At 45.3% G+C, this 21,206-nt stretch overlaps 1 protein-coding gene across 9 annotated transcripts in view; it reads left to right on the top strand.

Annotated features, from left to right (window-relative positions):
• Window positions 1–21,206, top strand: part of LOC1281190 (uncharacterized protein CG43867) — a 178,842-nt gene that overhangs the window by 19,956 nt on the left and 137,680 nt on the right. Inside the window, exon 2 of one of the 9 annotated variants that reach the window (XM_061642015.1) lies at window positions 11,593–11,726. The exons of the other annotated variants lie outside the window; for them this stretch is intronic. The gene's annotated coding sequence lies outside the window, so the exon portion shown is untranslated. The remainder of the gene's footprint in view (window positions 1–11,592; window positions 11,727–21,206) is intronic. 9 annotated transcript variants of the gene reach the window in all.

The raw sequence follows: 21,206 nt of genomic DNA on the forward strand, positions 1-21,206 counted from the left end.
TCTTTCTTAAGTTTGCATTGGGGTTGAAGGAAAAAAAAACAACACCCATACACACCAAAAAAGGATGCTTCCCGCTGTCTGTACAGACTGACAGAGACTGCACGACGCTTCGGTATGTCGCGGCGAGAATTGAAAGTAAAAGTTTAATATCGAATACGTGATGAAGCCACTTCCGAAGTCTGGGAAGTGGTGTTCGATCTATGCCGAGCGGAGTTCTATTCTACTTCTAGTAGGGCCTAGTACGTGGGGAGTTTTCTTTTTTTTTTGGCGGCAAGTGTGTGAAGTAGACCGGTGAAGATGCGTCTTCTTTCATGAACGATAATAATTTCCTCCTGTAAGTGAGTGGAGAATGGAATGGAGGTATGGTGGGCCCGTTGAAGGCCAACTTTTACGTGAAATGATATTTTATGACTTCGGTACGTGTGCGGTACCTATGGGTGAGCATTTAAAACAATTTATATTTAAGTGGTTTATTGAATCGTGCTGTCGACTTACTTGAAATGGTTGCAAGCGTAGCGTATTCTGTTTGCTAACGTTTCGCGATAATTTGATAGGATGAAGTATGTTCCTATAATTGTTATACTAAAGAAAGGTTGAAACATCTTAAAAAATTATACAAATTTTTTACAAAATTATGCAAAATTTTAATTTGTTCTAAGCTTGAAGGTGCTTAAATGCAAATGCACCAAATTACTATCTTTCATGGCCAAACATTAGATTATATGCATTCCTATAGGAATAATTCATATTATCCTTCCACTTCTTATAGCTTCGATTACTCACTCGACACTAAAATTGCTAAAAATAATAATTCCAAATATTATGACCGATGTTTAATCTTCTACTATTTATTAGGCGGAACGAATTGAAAAAGTCGATACGATTCGATCTCGTACTCTGTCCTACACCAACGAATGGGAAGCAAAAAATCCTTTGCCAAACAGCAGCATACTTTGTGCAGAAGGTCTAGAATAAGCTCGCTAGTGGTCTAGACTCTAGAGTACAACGGCTGCGGGGTTGATTAGTTTTTGATAACTTTTCGCTGCATCAAACTTAGTTTTATGAGGAAATAGATTATGCATTTCCCGGGCGCGCTTGCCCCGATGCCGTCCTCCTCCTTTGACGGCTTTGCCCGGCGCTCGAAAGCCACGAGATGAATGCAAATCACTGCAAAACACTCCAAAGAACCAAACTCCTCCGGACCAAGGTGGTCTACCGCGGTTTGAGGATGATTTATTTTGTCTTTTTGGAAAAAAAACCTAACCCGCTACTTGGCAGAAGATTTGTGTTGTGCAGCGAAAGCCGGTAGAAGAAAGATGAAACCGTGTCCTTGTCATGGTGGTGGCTGTGTGTGTGTGTGTGTGTGTGTGTGTGTGTGTGTGTGTGTGTGCGTTTGTGTGCTTTCGCTTTCCCTTGCTTGTTCCAAAACATTCATTCCAGTAGGGTGGATTTTTGCACCCCCTCCCCCCTCCCCGCTTTCCGTTTTAAACCCGGTTGAGTGAAGTGAGCGCTACGCGAACGCGACAGGCCCAGGCCGCGGAGCCGGTTGACGTTTTGATGGGAACAACTTAAATGTGAAAAGAAGCGCGCCCTTCGAAACGTATGTGTCGGTGTCAGTTTCGGTGGCTGTTCTGCGCTTCCTGACCGACAGCGAGCGAGGCTGAGGACTTTTTTCGCGTACCGTTTATTCGTTTGCTGGTAGGCGGCTGCTTCCCCGCTGGCTGACGGGACGACGATGTTTGAATGATATGTTTGCATGAATGCGCTGCCACCAGACAGATGACGGAGGCAAAGGAAAATCTCCGGGACAGGCCTAACGTGTGTGTGTGGGACTTTTAGGCGGAGACATTGTAGGTGATTGTTGCTTGCGTGCGATATAGAATGGGGAAATAAAAAAAAAAATCAGAAGCAATTGAAGGGAAAAACGGAAATGAATAGTCCTTTTCTTTCAATCCAGCTTGAGGCCTGTATCTTTTTGTTGTTGTTAGTTTGTAGATGAGAATGTTGCAGTGGATTCAAAAGAAAATACCAAGCAAATTAACACCAACTTGAACATCATCTTAATCGGGCTGGCAAAAAGATTTGTCTCAGCTTGCAAATAAATCTTACCAACACAGCAATGTGCCCATGATGGTGCCCTTAGCTAGCCGGGTAAGCAAAGCTGCTCCAAGCCAAGAACTAGTTTCGCACAGCCGAGCGAGAATCGTACCTGAAATTGTTTCTTCACCACCATCATCATCATCATCATCATGGCGGCGATGATCATCAGCCGGTTCGTGTATTGTGCTATCCCTTGCCGCTCGGTTTTCATGTTTTATTCAGCTTGATAGATATTTGAAGGTGTATTTTTAAATCCTTATGAATATGAAATGAGCAAATGAACGTTCCCGCGCCGCCCCGGCCCCCCGTCCCCCGTTGAATCGGTTGGATTTATATTATTTGCACCGGTACGATGGCACACAGTGAAGCTTCACAGCAGTACCAGCACGCGGAACAAGGAAAGCACGCGGACGTTTCGGGCAGCTTTTTTGAGATGCAATCCGGGATTTAGCCAGGCGGGGTGTAGACATCGGTTTCGGTTGCGAAGTAAGCGACGAAAAGCTCTGTCTCTCTCGCTGTGGTGCTGCACATTGCCAACTGCCAACTGATACTTGAATGCTTGGGAACCAGAATGCCGGATAAGGGGATAAGAAATCCGAACCAGAATTCGTATAAATTGTCGCCATTCTGCCCTGGCTCGTTTCTTACACAGGGGCACGAATGCCGGCTCGATCTGTCGTCGAGGGTAGGCGGAAAGAAAAAACGGACTGGAAGGCGAATTGTCATCGCCAGCCGCACATGGTCTCTTCCTCGGTGCACACTCTCTGACATCGCACGGCAGCGAGCGAGAAATTATTAGATAATTTTTTGCGCAGCCACCTTTTCACGGTAAATTGTGAGCGTAAAAACCCTTGGCACAGTGGAAATACAGGCGCTGCAAGAAATTCGTGTAATTCGCCCAAAGACGACGACGACTGTCGCGCAATGTATTCTCGGTGCGGTTTCGGTGAAAGCGGGCTAGCGGGCATGCTGGAGGATCTCTACTCTGCTAGTTTGCTAGTAAAAAGAAAGCAGGAAAGGACATCCTTCTACAAGCGATTGCTTTTCTTTTTGCTCAACCCCCACCATCGGTCTGCTGATATGTGCGCTGGTCTTCTAAAGCGCGGTGATGATGGTGGAATGGTGAACAAGGATGAACGATTTATTTTACGACGATGACATTTGGACCAAGCAAGCATGTTTCCAGTGTCGGCTTTATCTGTAAAACGGCATGTTTTGTGTGCGGGCTCGAAGGGTTGAAGAATGTCCACTCGGTTTGATTGTTTCTAACGCTTACCTGTGCGCTTACGCTTACGTTTCTAACGTTTTTCTGTGTCAGTGTAAGAAATGGTACAAAAACACCAACGGAGGTTGAATAAATCCAAACCCGGCAATGCGTTGCGGTCGTGTTTGTTATACGCTCTTATTTATGTGTAGTTTCATTCACTAATGATTAAACCGAACCACCACCGCCTCTCCATAAACATGTCACGCTCGTTCTTGTGTATTCCAGAGGTTTGTTAAAGGTTGCCTGCACGGGAGTACTTCCGGGCAGAGTAATTTCTGCTCACTGCTAGAATTAGGTAACGACGACGAACTGGAACACTAAATAGAAACTTTTCCAATATTAGGACCACCGCTCTCCCGTGCACCCCCATCGCCCAGGGCCTCTCAATACTTCCACCCCCGGTAGCTTTGTTGGCGTCAATTCAACGGAATACCCTTCGCCGGTGGAGCCATCCGCTTGAGCGCGCTCTGATTTTAGCCAGTCGCAACGATTTGAGCGTATCGGTTGTGTGTCCTGTGCCCGCCAAAACCACAACCTCTTCCCTTTCTTCCCATTTTCCCGTCATAATAGTCGTAAAAAATGATTTACCGACAATGTGGCCGTGTTTCGCGTGGGGAAGAACAACAACCGCATCGAAACTTCAGTGGTGGGGCAACTTCGAGGCACGCTGTGGTAGCGACAGGAGTAAAACTAAGCAAAGTGCGAATGGAAAGTTTCTTCTTGTCCTGGGGGTAGGCCATTTGTGTTGCCGGGCCGGGCATAATTGGAACCGGAATCGGGCAAAAGGAAGGACCCTCTTAGGAAGGACAACTTTTGCCTCGGACAAGTACATAACGGCCATGCAAAAAGCCGCTCCCTGCGTGATTTCCGTACGAGAGAGAGTGAGTGGCGGTAAAGGAAGAGTTTTTGGAAGGATTGACCGAAAATGCCACGAATTCCCGTCGGTGGCATAATTTGATTAATAAAATTCCATACTTTATCCCCCCTCAACCTTCTACTTTGGCAGTGGCTTTTTTTGGGGTTGAGGAGCATGAGCACGCTGGCAATGAGGCTTTTATGTTGGCACCCGTCTTCTCACAGAATAATAAGGGAGGAAATGGGGAACGGACGCGGCAAAGGATAAGGATATGATTAACATTTTCTAACCATTCATCTACATCACGCTTCTGTCGTGTTAGGTGACCGTTGAAGTAGTTCGACAGGCGCATAGAGCTCTGGTGGAGTGGCACGCGAAAAGCGTACACTTCGATTCATTTCCCGTGGACTCCCGAAAGGGAACTTAACCTTTAGGGACACTACACACACTTTAAGTGTATTGTCCAGGAAAAAAACTGAGGACCACATTCGGTGGGACGAAATCTCCGACTGCAAGCTATCGTAGCATTAGGAAAGCAAAAACGCCGGCAAATTTCCCCCGAGGGTTGTGTGTGTGTGTGTATGTGAGCCATGTTTTGGAGCAGGCAGAGCATTGTCCAACACCCGCAGTTCACTGACATATCGCAAGTGCAAAGCAAAAGGGCTCACTCCTCGCCCAACAATGGTGGGCACACTGCTTTGCATACTAAACACACATACACACGAGACACACTGGGAGAACCTTCCCGGACGTACTGAGGCGTCTTGGTTGAAGGCTTTTGGCATTGAAAGGGTCTTTGTGGATGTGTGTGGGTATGTTGCTTCTTCTACATGTAGGACGCTGTATACAGTGTGTGGCCTATAGCTGTCGCGGTAGCATACCACCTTCTGGGGGGATGTCGATCTCGTTCGCCTGTCGCCGGTTTCTTTTGCGGTGGTTTACCACACTTTCATCACATTTCCGGACAATCGACGTTCGTCGTCGCAGATTGTTCGAAACACACACACACACACATACACACCTTCCCGTAGAAAGTGGTCGCCGGGCGACTCGCGAGCACGCTGAACATAAGAACCAGGGTGATATATCCAGTTTGTCCTACTTAAGCCTCATTCTTCGGTTAGCGTGGTGTTTCTCTTCCACGTCTTTTGTGTGTGTGTGTGTTTTTTTTTTGCACAACCGCCTATGAACACAGATGGACGCACGTCGTCGGGTGTTTCGGCATCGCTTAATAAATAATTTATAAACTAGCGATTCCATGTTAACGAACTATTATAATAAATTTTGCATTTTATGCGAATAAAATGATAATTATGCTCTGCCCCTGCCTCTCCGTACTGTGTTGTGGACTCTCTGGAACGTTGTGGGCTCTGCATGTGGTGTCGGTATGCAGCGAGCGGATGGCATGGACGTGGGCAGAGGTTCTTCGGAGCACTTTTGGCCACACCGCACCACCGGACCGGGTGCCTGGAAGGTGATAATGGGCACACAAATGCGTGTGCCCCGATAGGCTGGCTGGATACGCGAACGTTCTCGCGCAGAACTTGCGACTTGTCTGTTTTGGTCTGATGAAGATTAAGCTCATGTCAACACTTGAGCATTTGCGTAGATAAGTGGTGCGAATGGGGTTGGGGTTGAGTTGCGATGCGAGTGCTACAGAGGGCTACAGAACAGGGATGAGAGAGAAGGTGATTGGACGGCAATTGGAAGGGTGTGGTGTGTTATAAAACAATTCTAAGGAACAGTGATTCTGAGCCACTGCAGGAAGGGCACTACAACGAAACAAGAGTCGTTGTTTATTACTGCTTGAGTTTGTTACACGAACGAAAAAGCCAGTGTGTAATAATGACAAGCTGATTAGAGTTGGCTTGGATGCAACATTCTTATTAGTCTTAGTGTTTTCTTGGAATGTATACTTTGTGTTTCAAGTGAATGTTGCATTGATGTCCAAAAGCAAGCGTTAGATAAGCCTCTATAAATATAGTCTGCCTGGGAATAATCCTATACCTGTAAACGTAGCTCTCTTCAAAGCAACACCGAATTAACAGGATGCTTCATGTTATGCTTCATGTAAAAGACTATTCAAGTAGAAAATTTGAATTGATATCCACACGGATGTGTGTGCCATGTATAGATGCTGGGATTTAATCATCGGTTCGAATAGCATTTCACGGATTGCCCTTGCCTTTCAAATGGAGTTTACAATGCTAAGAGTCGAAACAGAAGATATATAATACGTTTGATAATCACTCTTGTCACTGATAAGCACATATTTCTGCTACTGAAGTTACATTCTCAAACTACTGAATTATGTACTTACAAACGTCCCGTTTTTCGGTGCTCAAACTAAAGAGGATTAAATGAAATGATTCTATGTCTCAGGCCAACAGCATGTGAATAGTTCTCCTACGCCTGGAGTTATACCTAGCTTTTTACTACATGTTTCAAGCCCCGACACACGACTGGAGATCCAAATCGATAAATCGTACGTTAATAAATTGTCACCTCAACTCTCGGGGTGCACGCTCAAACATGATCCTGCTCCGGAGCAGCACTCCGGACATTGGCAGGCTGATCGAAATCGTGTACCACAACCACCACCGGGCACCACCACGCTTTCGAAGCACCCGATGGCCCGGTCCGGTGGTAGTTGTGAATTACCGACGATAAATCATCGGTAATAGGAAATTGGTTTTTCTGCCGGGTGACCGCGTGCAATCAGTGATCCGAAGTGTAGAACGTGCACTTGTAAGCGGCTCCGGTGGCTCGTTCCTGGCTCTGGTGGAAGTACTTCGGTTATAGTCTATGTAGGTTTTTATGGTGCTTTTTAGTAACATTTGGTCTGCAAAAGTTCAATTATATTTAATTGATATAGAATCATTGGATCAATTTAAAGTAGTTGGCATGGTACAGATGATATACAAACGAACTATTAAAGCTTTAAACTCTTAAAGCAGTATATTTAAGAATTCATCGAAAATATAAGTCAAATAAAGTCTTTTCTGGTTGATTTTATTTTGCACATAGCAGCATTCCAAAGGTTTGTTACCTGCATCTGTTACCTGTATTCCAAAGATATTCAAGCAAAGATATTGCTTCTGGATGTACCTCTCACAGCAAATACTTGTACAATCTATTTAATTCACATCAGATCACCTGATACGTCTAAAGGAAAACCTCCATAAGTTTGGTCCATTCAGAGGGAGTCGAAAGCTCGTCCATCGGTCGGAAGTTTGCTTCAATGGATAATCTTGTTCTATGTTTTCTGAGCGTTCCGAGAAAAGGCCCTTCGTACGCTACCATAGTGGAGTGGATGATTGCATGGAATAAAAACAACGCGTTAAGCTTCCCTGACGCAATGAACGCTTCGATACATTGACTGGAGGATGACGGACGGACACAGCGAATGCTGTCAACCGTTGTGACATTTGGAAAACTTTTCGATTCATTTCCGCCTTCTGGAAGTTGTCCAGTAATGCTTCGGGGCCAAAGTTCGCCAAACGCCACTATGAAGAAAAGAAAAAAAAACTACAAAGTTGTGTAGATTTTTGGGGTCACCGAATCTGTTCGGAATGTTTCGGGATAAAATCTGCGTCGTACTTTCTTCGGCAAAGGATCTAAACGAAATCCCTCTTCAGGGGGAGATTGAGCCGGTCGAGGGAACATACTGTTCACACACACAGTTTGAAATATGTTTGTGCTCCAGTTACGTGAGCCGCACGTGAGCTAGATGGGAAACTTTCGCTCCTACGCGAAGCTGAAGCCGGTGGCCCGACGATCAACCTAAGGCGGAAGACACTGTCAGCTACCGGGGCGTACCGGGGTGAGGAATATGGGCAACAAACTCCTGCCGCCCTCCCCATGCAAACGATAAGAGGGCTGGTGAGGGAAATAAAATGTGAACTTGATGACGCAGCTTCGATGAGGGTGCGGCGGAGATCGGGGAAATCGGTGGGCTGGTGAACTGAGCCGGGCTGTGCATCTTGTCAGCGGATGTTGAAGTTGACGTCTAGCGCGAGGAACTTTGCTGCTGTACGCCCTCGACTTCCTGGTACCGCGGCGGGACGACATCATCATCCCAGCCGTTGAACTCAATATATGTTCTGTGGTGGAAGCGTCTACGTATTACAGCGCAGTGTGGCGGTGGAGTGTCGTCGGGTCGGGCGCAAATCTTCCGCCAGCCAGGGGATGTCACGTTGCACGTATGAATACTAAATAATCCGGCAGGGCGGTGGTGGTCGGGGTGGTCCTACGAAGACACCGGGGTTACTGTTTTCTAGTTGTTTCATTGCTACCGTTGCCGATGCTTCTGCTGCCGGATAAAAAGTCTGATGACTTAGCCGGGGAGGCTGAGGATGGGTTTTGGGTAAAAGGAAAAAGTTTGAAAATTGTGTACATCCTTTGTCATACATTGTCTTGGCCTTACGGCCGCTATGGAAGGAATTTTGCACCGTGCAGATAACCCTGGCCGGTTAATGGTTGGGGGGGTCGTCAGCGCAAGGGCATCTTAGCGACAGGCTTTTCGGTACGGGCAGCTTCCCAACCCCCAAACCAGGTGCCGGCCGGTGTGATGTACGGGTGTGAAGACGGCGAATGTACCTTATTAGCTGAAAGTTTAATTTGAGTTTCTGGTAAGGGGGGATCTCGCCACACCATACCGGCAGCAACGTGGGCGTCGTATGCTATTTGTGTACCGCTCGGTGCTAATTGGTGTGCTCTCCGGTGCACATGGAATATGAGTGGTGTGTGTGTGTGCGATGAGTGAACCGAAAACGGAAACTTTTTGGCAAGATTGCTCGCAACTCTGGTGCGGAGTGTTGGGTATGAGGGGAGGAGGGGACGGGGCAATGTGTACGCTAAACTCACGGACGCGAACAAATTGGTGATTAGTTGGTGTAGGTATGTACAGCACTGTGGGAAGGGAAACACAGGACAAATAGGAAAACATTTGCAACTCTCAGCTACCTGGAACGAGCGAGATACACAGGGTGTGGTTTTCGCTCGATGACTTGGCGTTAAATTGTGTATTAAATATTTACTGCATAACTTTTGTTTGTATTATAAACTTGCTGTGAAGAGATGTTTAAGAGTATACTTTTGCTTAATTTAAAAATATCAAGAGAATCTAACGGCTCATGTGATATGTAATACGCAATACTAGGAACCATATGTTTGCTCATGTAACATGTAACATTCCATTCTTGTAAACACGTTACCGGTAAACTCACTTCAAAGGAGCTTTGAAGTACGGTTTAATTATGCATTTCGCTCGTGCTTATTTTTATCTTATGTGATGTTTCTAATTCGATTCACGTTAAAGAGATGATTTTATTTTCCATTGCGTTTAGCTCTGTTCGTCCTGTTTATAACGATGTTATTTCAGCTTCACTTTTCGACATTCAGTAACATTAATGCGGGACGGGATTTAAACAAGAATTGGGTATAATCAATTATCAATGTATTAAATGTTTGTTGCTCCTATTTGCCATTATGAATGCCTTGTGGATCAGTTGTATCTTAAGATCCTCCCGGACCGTGTAGTCCATGAGTAAACAAACTACATCGAACTCAACCGCTTGCTGTTTGGGGAAAAAAGAGGATTCACAAAAAAAGATGGTGAAAGTTACAAAACAGTCGTAAAGTGTGATCTCATCAATCGGGACGGGTGAAGAATTCACAGGACCAGAGGAATCTCCCTCCGTTCCCCTGACAAGGTTGTTCTGGTCTGGTGGTGATGAAACCGCTTCAGCAAAAGCGAGATTCTTGTGTCACCGTTCTGTGGCTGACCATCAAGCCCGGGATCTTGCGAGCCTCTCCGGGGGTGGATCGGGCGATAGGCAACTAAATGGGGAAAGTTTAATATATTTTCAATTAGTACACGGTTGACTGCAAAAAGTGGACGGAAAAGTTGTCGTGGAAAAGGCGTATCAAGGAAACGAGCACGACGGTACGGTCCCTTGCATTACACCTCATTTTGATGAGGACGGCGTTTTCACGGCGTTACCGGTGTGTTAATGAAAGAAGTTGTATTTGTGTCTGTACCAAGTCAGACACTTAACCATTTGATGGAAATTGTTTATTTCTTTTTTGCACATCCAACATCGGAACGTAAAATGGGACATTTTTTCAATCATAGTCTTCTGAATAAAGTTGTGCAGTAATTATCGTTAAGGTTTCTTCTTGTTCTTATAAGCAATACGTAGTAATTGAAAACTCTTCTTATTATTTCAAGTACACACTCTCTCTCTCTCTTTCTCATACGAGTTACCCTCATGGAGAACATTTTATTCTTAATGTTGTGGTTCACTTTCATCCGCTTTAGTGACATCGTGCTTGTAGTCCTTTGGCAAAAAAAACCATACACACTAATTTGCAGCTTGTCGTGTAAAGAGCAATGCAATCTACTGCACCCATTATCAACATTCGCTAAAAGAATATCGCAATTACTTTGCCGAGCTCCAAGACGGGGCTGGATGCTTGCTGCCCTTTCGTGCCCGGGTCGTATGAGAAACTGGGAAAGAGTTCATTAGTTGTGTTGTCCTGCAAACTGCAACCCATCTAATCGACCGGTTGAAATGTGAATTGCTTTATCTTGACAAGGGTGTAAGAAGGCACGGGTATGTAATGGTTAAGCTGCATTAAGATCGAGAACACGAAGCGATTTAGAGGGTTGGACAGTTGCCAGATGGGGTTGGAAGATATTGCACGATAGTAGTGTACCTTTTGGTACGCTCTTACTCTTCTCGGTAGGATGGCACACCGTGGCCGTCTCGAAGCTCTTGCAAGCGGTATGACTAGTGTGGGGCTTTAAGATTGCAAATGAAAAAAAAAACACGTATCCTTGGTATTTCATTTGGCTTTTGTTGTGCCTTTTTCAATGCGCAAAACAATAATGCTGAATTTCAGCAAATTATTCTTGATACAGATTTATATGTACAATTTTTAAGGAAGAACATTACACTTCATTAACCATGTTAAGACGCCACCATACAATCAACCACAGACTTGAATGGGTCTATATGTAAACGTGTGTAGGCGAGTTAATCAAAACTAATACCGATGCTAACACAGCCGCATAAATACGAATGTGATGTTGTACGTGATCGGTTTACGCTTCATTGGACATTCTTCCAAGAAAATTGATCACTTGGCGACGATATCGACCGACGACAGCACTTTGCGTTTGATTCGATGTCGATTGTTTCGCTCATCTCTATTTCGTTCCATCAGCATGCGTACCTAGCTTTCATCAACCTTTTTTTGTGTTTGTTTGTTCCTTCCATCGATTGTATTCAAAATTCGTAATACTTCATACCGGAGCGCTGAATTCAATTTCCTCTCTTGCTTTCCCGTTTCTTCTACTCAACAGGTAAGTTCACCGATCCCCGGGTCCACGGATTCGGTTCGATTCGTCGGGTAGTAGCCGGATCACAGCTGGAATTTCGATTCCTCCCTCCATCGCCGAACAGAGATAGTACGTGAGCGATGCCGGTACCGGTGTGCGTAAGTGTTTCTTCTTGTGTATTTGCTTCATTTCTTCGAATCATTGAAATCAGCCGTGTCTGGCTGTGGAGTCAAAGCGGAATGAGAGCTACGACAAAGTACGACAGGGCGCCCGAAAAACCTTGGCATTGAAAAAGGGTGGTGAGCAGGTGTAGCGCGGTTTAATGATAGGCGCGGGTGGTTGGTGCGTTGTCGTCGAGTAGAGTTACTTTTTCGTTTCGTTTTGTTTTCGGCTTTTAATGTGCGAGTATGTCACAGCGACAGAGCGCTGGACACAGACGGAATTTTAAACTCCTGCTAGAAGGCTGCTGCACGTGGGATTGAAGTGCAGCATTTTCGAAACGGGGTGTTGCATACGAATGAGAAATAATCAATCGCAATCGCGTCCCGCAGGATATGTGTGTGTGTGGTTGGGGTTTTTTTTCAAATTACTGCGACGGATTGCTCGTACGAGAGAATTTTGGAGCTGTGTGCGTTAAAAGTGGAATCATTTGCATTCTTGAATGGATGGTACGATTAATTTTGTAATTGTATCACAAAGGAACGTGAAGGGAGGAGGACGTTGAAATAATATTTAAATAATCGGAGGGATATGATTACACTGATGAAATAACAATTATCTCAGTAAAGCTTGTCATGTGAGTCGTTGTATAATTTATTTTTGTTGTAAATTTAGGAACACAGGAACATTGTTGTGCATTTTTCCAAAATCCAATATTTCATTCATCGCTAACAATTCGTGGTATGACTTCACAAAACATGGAATCATCGTTAAGCGGCGTAATCGCGCACATGTACGAATTGGATTCAAATGCAGTTAATTGAAAAATGCGGTTCACGGGTGGTACAACCGACTAAGCACCGATGTTATTTATGCTAGTTACGTGATTAGTTTGCATAGTAACGGTTAACGGCAAAAAGTAACAATGCAAGGTTTAATTTTCCAAATTTCCCATAAACCCTCTCCTGTAAACGTTTTTCTATCAGGATTTTGTGAAATTAAATTGTTTCCTTTTGCTAGCACAGCCCGGAAGAGGTGGTGTGGCCAGAATGAAATTAAGCACATTCTCTTTCAATGGAAAACACCGACACGGCACTGGGCTCGGCATACGGGTAGCGTATTTTTCCACGAATTAAACCGGAAATGAAATGCATCCCCCAAAAGAAATGCGCTGCCAAGGGGATTGCTCGTACGAATGTTGCTAAAAGAATCCTTTTCCAGCAGTAGCAGCAGGACCGTGATAAGCTTTCGGGGAAATGTAGTGTAAGCTAGACATGTTTTCCTCCCCTCTGGATTCTTACTTGTCTACTTGTATCGTTTCCAAAACTCGTAGCGCGGTGTACGAAATTCACAAAATAAAAAAATAAAACAAGAAACCCTTTCCGAAAACGAACAACAACTTCGGGGCGCCCTTGCGCCCTTAGCCGCACCGTAGCGTGTTGTTGTTGCCTGCCCAGAACTCGATGATAAATTTAATGAAATTAAAGGTGAAAATAATGAAAGGTACGTGGGCGGAAAGCTGAGCGAATATCCCGGAGCTTTTCCCGGCTAGCGGACACGCAACGCTGCAACGATGTGTACGTGGTTCCCGCGTTTTTGTTTGATTTTGTGTCGTGAATTCGGTACCGGTGCGCTTGCCAATGAAACCTGCCCCCGAATTCCCCCCCTCTTCCCAGTGGTGCTGTGTGTGCAGGTGTGTTTGTGCCAAAGTTAAGCCAAAACAAAAGGTCCCGCAGCGAAAAATATCATTTCAGCGCAGGGAACGTTCCTGTGATCGACAGGTTTTAGCATGAAAAAAGCCAGCGAGAGCTGTGGAATGTGTTCTGTTTCCCCAACTCGGGCTCGAAGAGCCCAAAAGTTTGGCTGAAATCACGTGCGTGAAATTGGAGCTCGGCATGTGGGTTGCTGCTACCACAAACGTTCGTATCAATAGTGGTGGTGAGACTCGCACATACAGCTATGGTAGCTGACAAATCATATGAATGTGACGCTGAAAGCTAACCCATCGTCCATCTTTTTCCCAGCAGCAAAAAAGAGCAGTCTAATCTCATTTCATTAGCTTCACAACAGTAGCGAACTTTGCATCCAGTAGCGAGAAAAAAAAAACAAACAATTCAACTCTCAATAGGCAAATCAGTCACGATCCACCACACAATGACACGTCACGCAAAACTGGAAACCATTTGAATGCATGCAGGATGCATTCAGCAACGAAATCGGATTCCATAAATACGGTATTGGTCCACATTATAATTATCGCGTTTCGGTTAAAAATAAAATTAGAATGGCCGTGGATACCACCGTGGTCAAGTGATTATTTGAATGGGGCCGAAGTGAAAGCCGCTCGTACCTCGATTGATCGGGTTCATTTATTTATCCAATTAGATCGGAAGCGGTTTTCGGGCCGGTGGGCACGCTTATTGAACATTCGGTGGGGGCAAATTTTGAACGGGCGATTCATAATAATTGCGAATTAGTTACACCTATTAGATAATCAAATCAATGGAATTATGGTATTGCGTGTGCGTTGGTGTCATTTTAATTGGAGATTCGGAGGTTTTGGGGGTTTTTGTTTTTGTTTGAACGTTCTAGTGGGAGCTCATTTGCAGTTGGAATTTGTTTGATTTGCACCTATTTGGTTTCATGGTTTAAGTGGAGTTCATTTAGAGTTATTTGATATCGTTAGGATGTTCAAAATGTATTGTTGCAATCGATCGTTTTTGTTTTGTTTAATATAAATTAGCTACTATTTGACTAGCTGTTGCAATAGCAAGATATTCTTGGGGGAAATCTTTGCTCAGTTGAGTTAAAATTTTCGATATTGCCATATCTTATCAATGCAGATATGCAGAGATTAAACTTCCACCATCACTTCCAACTAAAACAAACACTTGCAAACCACGCTAAACCATCATTCGTGCCGCGCTAGCTTTACTTTGTTGCTCACGATCTTGGAAAATTACGTGGCAACTAGACCGGGTCCGTATCGTGTCCTTATGGACTATTAGTTGATGATATTCTCGATAATAAGTGCGTGCCCAAAAGCTTGGTTTCCATGGGGGAGGTATATTGGGGCAGAACGAAAGGATAGAATAACTAGCTTCGGTTTCGTTTCTATACAACATTCGATCAAGGAAGGAAGTGAGAAAAGTTCGTTCTTTATGCGACTTTAGTGTGATCGTTTGAGCACGGTCGATCGCATTAAATTGATTGTTGTTTTGTATTGAATAAAGAATAAATCCATTGCAACTTCTTCCTCTTAGCGTAACGACCTACGAGGTCATGCCGGCCTAAAGTAGTTTCTGGACTTATTAGTACCATGCAGACGGATCGATTGTGACGAATTGATCTAGAATTGGAAAGGCTAGATTTTACTTTTTAAAACTGATTATTAGAGTACTCAATATCACGTTGAATTGTGTTGGAAGATAGCTTGAAACCTTAATTGAAAGACATTTGAGCTACCTGTACTTCGAATACACATAACCTACAACGCTTTAGCTTCTTCATGTACTCCAACATTGCCCCTAGTAGTAGTTGACGCGCAATGAACTCGTTGCACACATAGCGAACAGTCTGAACCCGGTGCGTACTACCGTTAAAGGACAATATTTGGCTTTGGCCGTAGCGTGGTGCCCGCCAAGGTGGAAGATTCTCGCAAAAACAATGTTTTCCATGCCGGCGGGCTCGTTAGGTATGCGGATCGCATCGCATCGTTTGCATGAAACTCGGGCCACAGTTGACCGAATGTAGTCCAATCAGAAATGGCACGTTCGCGCGTTTTTGGGATGATTCCCGTCTCTGGGTCAGCTGGATTGCCCGTACCGAACCGAACGTTCGCGGGCTCGAAAGGAGGATCATCGATCTCATATTTATGCGCCGGGAGCTTTTCCGGGTTTGGTTGTCGTTCCCGTCTTTCCGAAAACATCTCATGCCCGGCCCGGTTTGTTGTGTTTCGCATTGGGGGTAGCAGATGAACGGAAACCGTTGCCTTTCGTGCGAATGGTCTAATTCTAGCCGGCAACCGTTCCACTCTGTTTGTCTAGGGTCGGCCACTTCCATACCCATCCGGCAGGTGGGTGAAATCGTTCGCGCTCCCAACTGACTGACCGACCCGCCGTAGCTGACCGTAGCTAGGCCCGTTTCGGGACGTGTCCTATCTCAATAAACGCAAAGTGCTTCAAAACAAACTCGGTCTCTCGGTCACTCGTCACGTATTCCACGAGGCCCCAAAACTCCCTCTCAACCAACCCATCGGTGTCCTTTATGTCCGAGTTTCCACACCCATTACGCTGCGGTTCGGGAGTTTGAAGAAGTGGCCAAATTAGGGTTACCACTATGTCTTGAATTCTTCAAACTTGTGCAATTCAGAGACGTAGTGCCAAAAAAATGGGTTAAAGAACGATCAACTTATTCAACCTTTCGGGACGGGATTACTTTCTTCATTTTATTCTCTTCATATGCAAAGCAGTCACGTTTGCTCCATTCTTGGAGCACGGGATGGGTTTCCGTTCCCCATGCATCGTGGGAGCGTATCGGAAAATGAGGGCAACCCTGCCATTGGCAAAACTTTCGATTGGTCTAATTTTGAGGCGAACCATCCAATTTTTAGTGTATCCGTTATGTGTGTGTGTGGTGCTATTATTAAACCCAATGGCCAGCTCTCCCGCACACCGGTGGCACTGGTTCCAGCAAAATTCATTGCCAACTGTCGTTTACCACCCAGGCTTCCTTTCGTTCCAGCCCTCCAGAGTTGTCATCGTCAATGTGTGTGTTTGCACCGTGAACGTGGTGGACCGCTGAAGTGAATAAATTTAAATTGGGAATTTAATTCCTTCGGCATGTGCAGCAGCAGCAGCAGCAGCCCCATGCCGGAGGTGCAGACCGTTTGAGACTGTGGTTTTAGCTCCGGGGGTTTCGAGCACCGAGGGACAGAGAAGGTCTTTGGCGGGAGTGTGCCCCTCGTTGGAGCGCCGGAGTCCACACCGACCCCACCGTGTCCTACTGGAGAGGGTGAATTTTTGGTGCAGTAATAAATCTATTCCACCTCCTCCCGGGCTTTCTCGACTACGGGGATGTCCTCGTGCAAAACCCTCAAGCAATATCCATGTGGTTGCGGCCTTGGATTCCTATACGGTACGCAAACACACACAGAGACACACAGAGACACTACACCTGTGACATTCCGCAATCGGCCTCGGTAACTACGATGTGATTCCATTTCCCCACCCTAAAGCCAATCCGCCACAAAGTCCTAAAGCCAAAGCGTGCTAGTGCTATCAAAGGGGGGCGCTAGACTGAAATGTGGAGGTATGGGAAGAAGTACCAACCAGCCAGCGAACTCAAGTTTTCCGCTTCGTTACTGGGCTTTCGACGAGGGAGCGGTAGGGTGGACGGATTTGGCGATGGTGGTAGGTGACCGTGTTACCAGGGACCTTCATTTTCGCTTCGCACCAGCGGTGGGCACATTTGGGTGGCAAAGTTTTCCCCTCTAAGGGCACGGTTGGCTAGTTGGCGTTTTTCTTTCGCCAGTCGGGGTTTTAGGTAGCTGCGTTAGTTGGTGGGACTTTTTTGACTCCATTTTACACTTGGTTTTGGGGGCTTGGGTTTTGCTTTGGGGATAATTTGGAAAGGAACTGTGCCGGGAGGATGGAAGAATTGATTGAGATTTTTACCGTTTTAAAGTGCATGTGGGGACCAATTGAAGATGCGTTAAAGAGGATGTAGATAGTCTAGTAGAATGTTGTTTTAGGAAAACTTTTCTAGCAAACTATGCTACCATTATTTTAATAGAAACTTGTTTTGTCCTATAATGGTATATTCATAGTAACTCATATTGTTTTGATAGTTGAATGTAACAAAGCCCTAAATGTTCTTTTAAAAAAACGACAACCATTGTGTCATGTTTCGTTTTGAAAATGATATCGTCATTTATTCATTAGGAACTTGTACATCGACAATCATTGTTTATTCAAACAAAAGATACCGATTAGCTTAATTCTCATTCTCAATACACCGACAAAAAGCGTATCAATTTCACCAAACTTTGTCCTCTGGGCAGTGTATGACCGGTGTCGGACAGCAGCGGGCTCTTTGCTCTCTTTAATCCCTGTACCATTACTATCGTAGCTTGGAGATACACTTTTTAACAATGGTTTCGGCGTTTGCTTCATACGCGAACGATGTGTTTCAATTTTAATCCTCCAGGTTTTGGGGACGACCAACGAATAGTACCGCGAGCTGGGGACCAGACGTTTGAGGTGATACTGCTCTCAACAATCGGCTACAAACATCAGGTGCAGAATCAAGTATTAAGTAGCATTGCACGGTGAGGCGAGGGAAGCCGTGACTGGAAAACGGGAGTCGGAAGTCCTGTGTAACATGAAATAATCGTCCGTACGAAGGTAGCAGCTGCTCTCTGTTGGGTAGAGGGGAAGATTTTAGAAACATCTCGTCCCAGAATCGCGCGTACAATCGGAAAGGGATGGGAAAGAACGCGAGCACCACCAATCCGTGCCTGGCCTCAATGACAGCCAATGACGGCTTGACGACAACGACCACTGTGTACCGCCAACGACGGCGACTACGACGACGATGGCAGCGAGTTAGAAAACGAGCAGAGAAAATGAAACTATTTCCGCCCGAATGGATTTCCGACCTGCAGCTGCAGCAGGGTGTGAGTTGTGGTCAGAGAGGAATCGGTAGAGTTGATCGCTTCGCCAGACCGGAACCGGAACTGTACGGTCCTCGGCCCCCTCAAACCGCTGCCCATCTCCTGCGTGGGGATTATGCTTCCGGGTGGCGTGGTCTTACCGACGGGTTCGCTGCTATCATGTAGTGTAGTGGTAGTGGAATGAACGGTTCGGTCCCGGCGCTGCATCATTGGCTCTAATGTGGACTAAATGCTCACTTCAGTCAAACAACGACGGTAGGCTACGGGTGAAGATAGAATAAGAGCATGTGAATGTTGAGATTTTTCCATCCCGGAGACTTCCTGCCGCTTCCGGAAGGTGTATGAACCTGTGGACAGTCATTATCAGCGGAAATGTCTTCACTGCAGGCCGCTCTGCGCAATGGGAAACAAGGGTTGCATATACCCTTTGATTGGTTCACTTTTGCTGGGACACTTACTGTGGGTGTGGGATGAGGAAGCAGCTTACGTACAACAGTTACCTTTCTTGTGTCTTGTGCCTTTGTAGGAGAGAAGGCGACATTTTCGTAAGATCCTGAGTGTGCTATTTGAGCTCTTTATCGCTGCAGGCCCCTGCTTTGCACAACCGCAAGCTGTCACGGTAATTAAACCTACCAAGAGCTCTCGCCCAAGCCACACACACGCGTACGCCTTCCGGGTGTATGCAGAATTTATGGGTATGCTCTTTCCCGTGTCTTTGCCGAGACACAGTATGCAGTCAGGTGCATCAAATTACCCGAAAAGCGCAACGTGCGTGTCAGCGCGAAGGACACTAAATTTCTTTCGATCGCTTGCCATCGAGTTGAGCCAAGGGTAAGAAGAACTTTCGTAAAGTTACACACGCCCAAGAATGCTTAGGATCTAGGGCGAAGAACTAGCCGAGCACATGTGCCCGGTGCTCGGAAGACGAATGGATCGTTTTGCTTTGGGGACAAAGTTTTTTTTCTTATAATTTTTTTGTAGCTTCTCCCAACCGGGAAGCTAACACTCTTAAGGGTACGGTGCAACCGTGTCCTGACATTAATTTATTAGTTCCGGGGAGCATCCTTTCGGTGTGGTACAATAAATTACCAGATCGGATCCATCTGGTTTCGTCCTTTTTCGTTCGTGGTAAAGGTTAATACGCTTAAGTTTGATGTTGCTAACAGCGGACGTATTTTTGGAGCTGCTGGCATACTTTGGATGGCAATCGGTTCTCATTGGCCCCTGGTCACGTGTGGATTGTATGTCTTATGAAGAATAGTTGGAAGCTCTTGTGGAAGCTTATTAAGTCCGTTGGGACCATCGTTAGTAATTCTCGTAGCAAAGCCTGCAAAAGAGATGTAAGAAAGATTAATTAGAAATACTCTTCGCTTCGATGTAAATGGTACTGATTCCTTTTAAAAGAAACTTAACAGTCGCTTCGTTAGAATCGTGTCAAGAATCTGTGTTGATGTTTCAAACGGGAGATTTATGCGAGATTTTCGTCTGAAGCAGAAATCAAACACCAATGAAAGATTCTACATCTCAAAAGTGAAGAAAAACAACAAACTACCTCAACGCTTCTTGTCTACATGGAAAGTCATCTCTATCTCTAGGCACCACACAACCGACAAGCACAGCCCCGCTTCATAAGGATCGAAAGGTCCTGCCATAAATATTTGATTAAAGTTTGTAAACTGTTCCTTTGCTGTAAGCGAAAAGTAGCCGTGCAGCTTCTGGAAAACCCTTGCGTGTGTTTGCTTGCCTTCTCTTGGGGAAAAAGGACACAGCTCAAGGACATGTGCAGCTTCACAGATACTGAGCTAACCAAACTTGATGAACGACCACATCTGTACCCACACTGTACACATGCTACGGAGCGTAATGAGAGAGATCAACCGTCCGAAAATGTGCAATGGGCTGGAAAGTACTTACATCGTTGCAAGTTGCCACCTCGGTACACGATTCTCGGAAGCAGGGGAAATGATTTGCTTGCCAGTGTGTTGGAGAGAAACTAATTAAAAAACTTTGCTCCGAAACGGGTTAAGTATGATCTGCACTGCAGTGTAGCATACAACTAGCGGGTCTAATCAAAGATAACAAGCTCAGCAGGATTTAGTTCGCTAGCTGCTGTGGCACACATTTCGGTCTTGAGTCGTAAACTTTGTAATGAGAGTATCTTTGTAGTATCTTCTTTTGAAGTTACATGCCCTTCGATTTATGGCTTTTACGTTTGAGTTACTTCCCAATATTTTGGATGAGAAGTTGTAGTAAAGATAGAGTGGGTAGGAATTTGTGAGTCATGATGTACCCTTTTTAGGGTAGTGCATTGTAAACTATAATAAAGAACAATTTCTGAAACTAATTTAGATGAAACAAGCGATACGCTTGATTTATTTCAACCAATAAGATGTGAAATTCACCATCAGAAATGTGAGGATTTTATTAGATAATGTCTGTTTTTGTGACGCAAAACACGAGACATTACTTTGTGCTCCCATTCCAACATTTCCACCCAGTGCTGCTGTTTACAATCCATCAAACACATAAACGTGTGCTGGCAGCAATCTCCCACATCGCTACGTATCGCATGCCTTTGAGTACATCGTTATGTCGTGTGAAATTGACACAAATCACGGCTACGAAGCTTCGCGGCACGATGGCCCAGGTCGTTGGATCTGATTTCTTGCCCTTGTGTAGGATGTTGTTGCCTGTGTTTAGCTTTTCCTTTCACACATCTCCGCTTAGTAGACGCAAAACTCGTTTTACGCGGAGCGCGTCACGGGAGAAGAGAAAAGTCATGCAAAAAGCCAGCGCACCAAGCACA

Source organism: Anopheles gambiae, chromosome 2, assembly GCF_943734735.2.
Source record: "Anopheles gambiae chromosome 2, idAnoGambNW_F1_1, whole genome shotgun sequence".
Classification (NCBI taxonomy): Eukaryota; Metazoa; Arthropoda; class Insecta; order Diptera; family Culicidae; genus Anopheles; species Anopheles gambiae.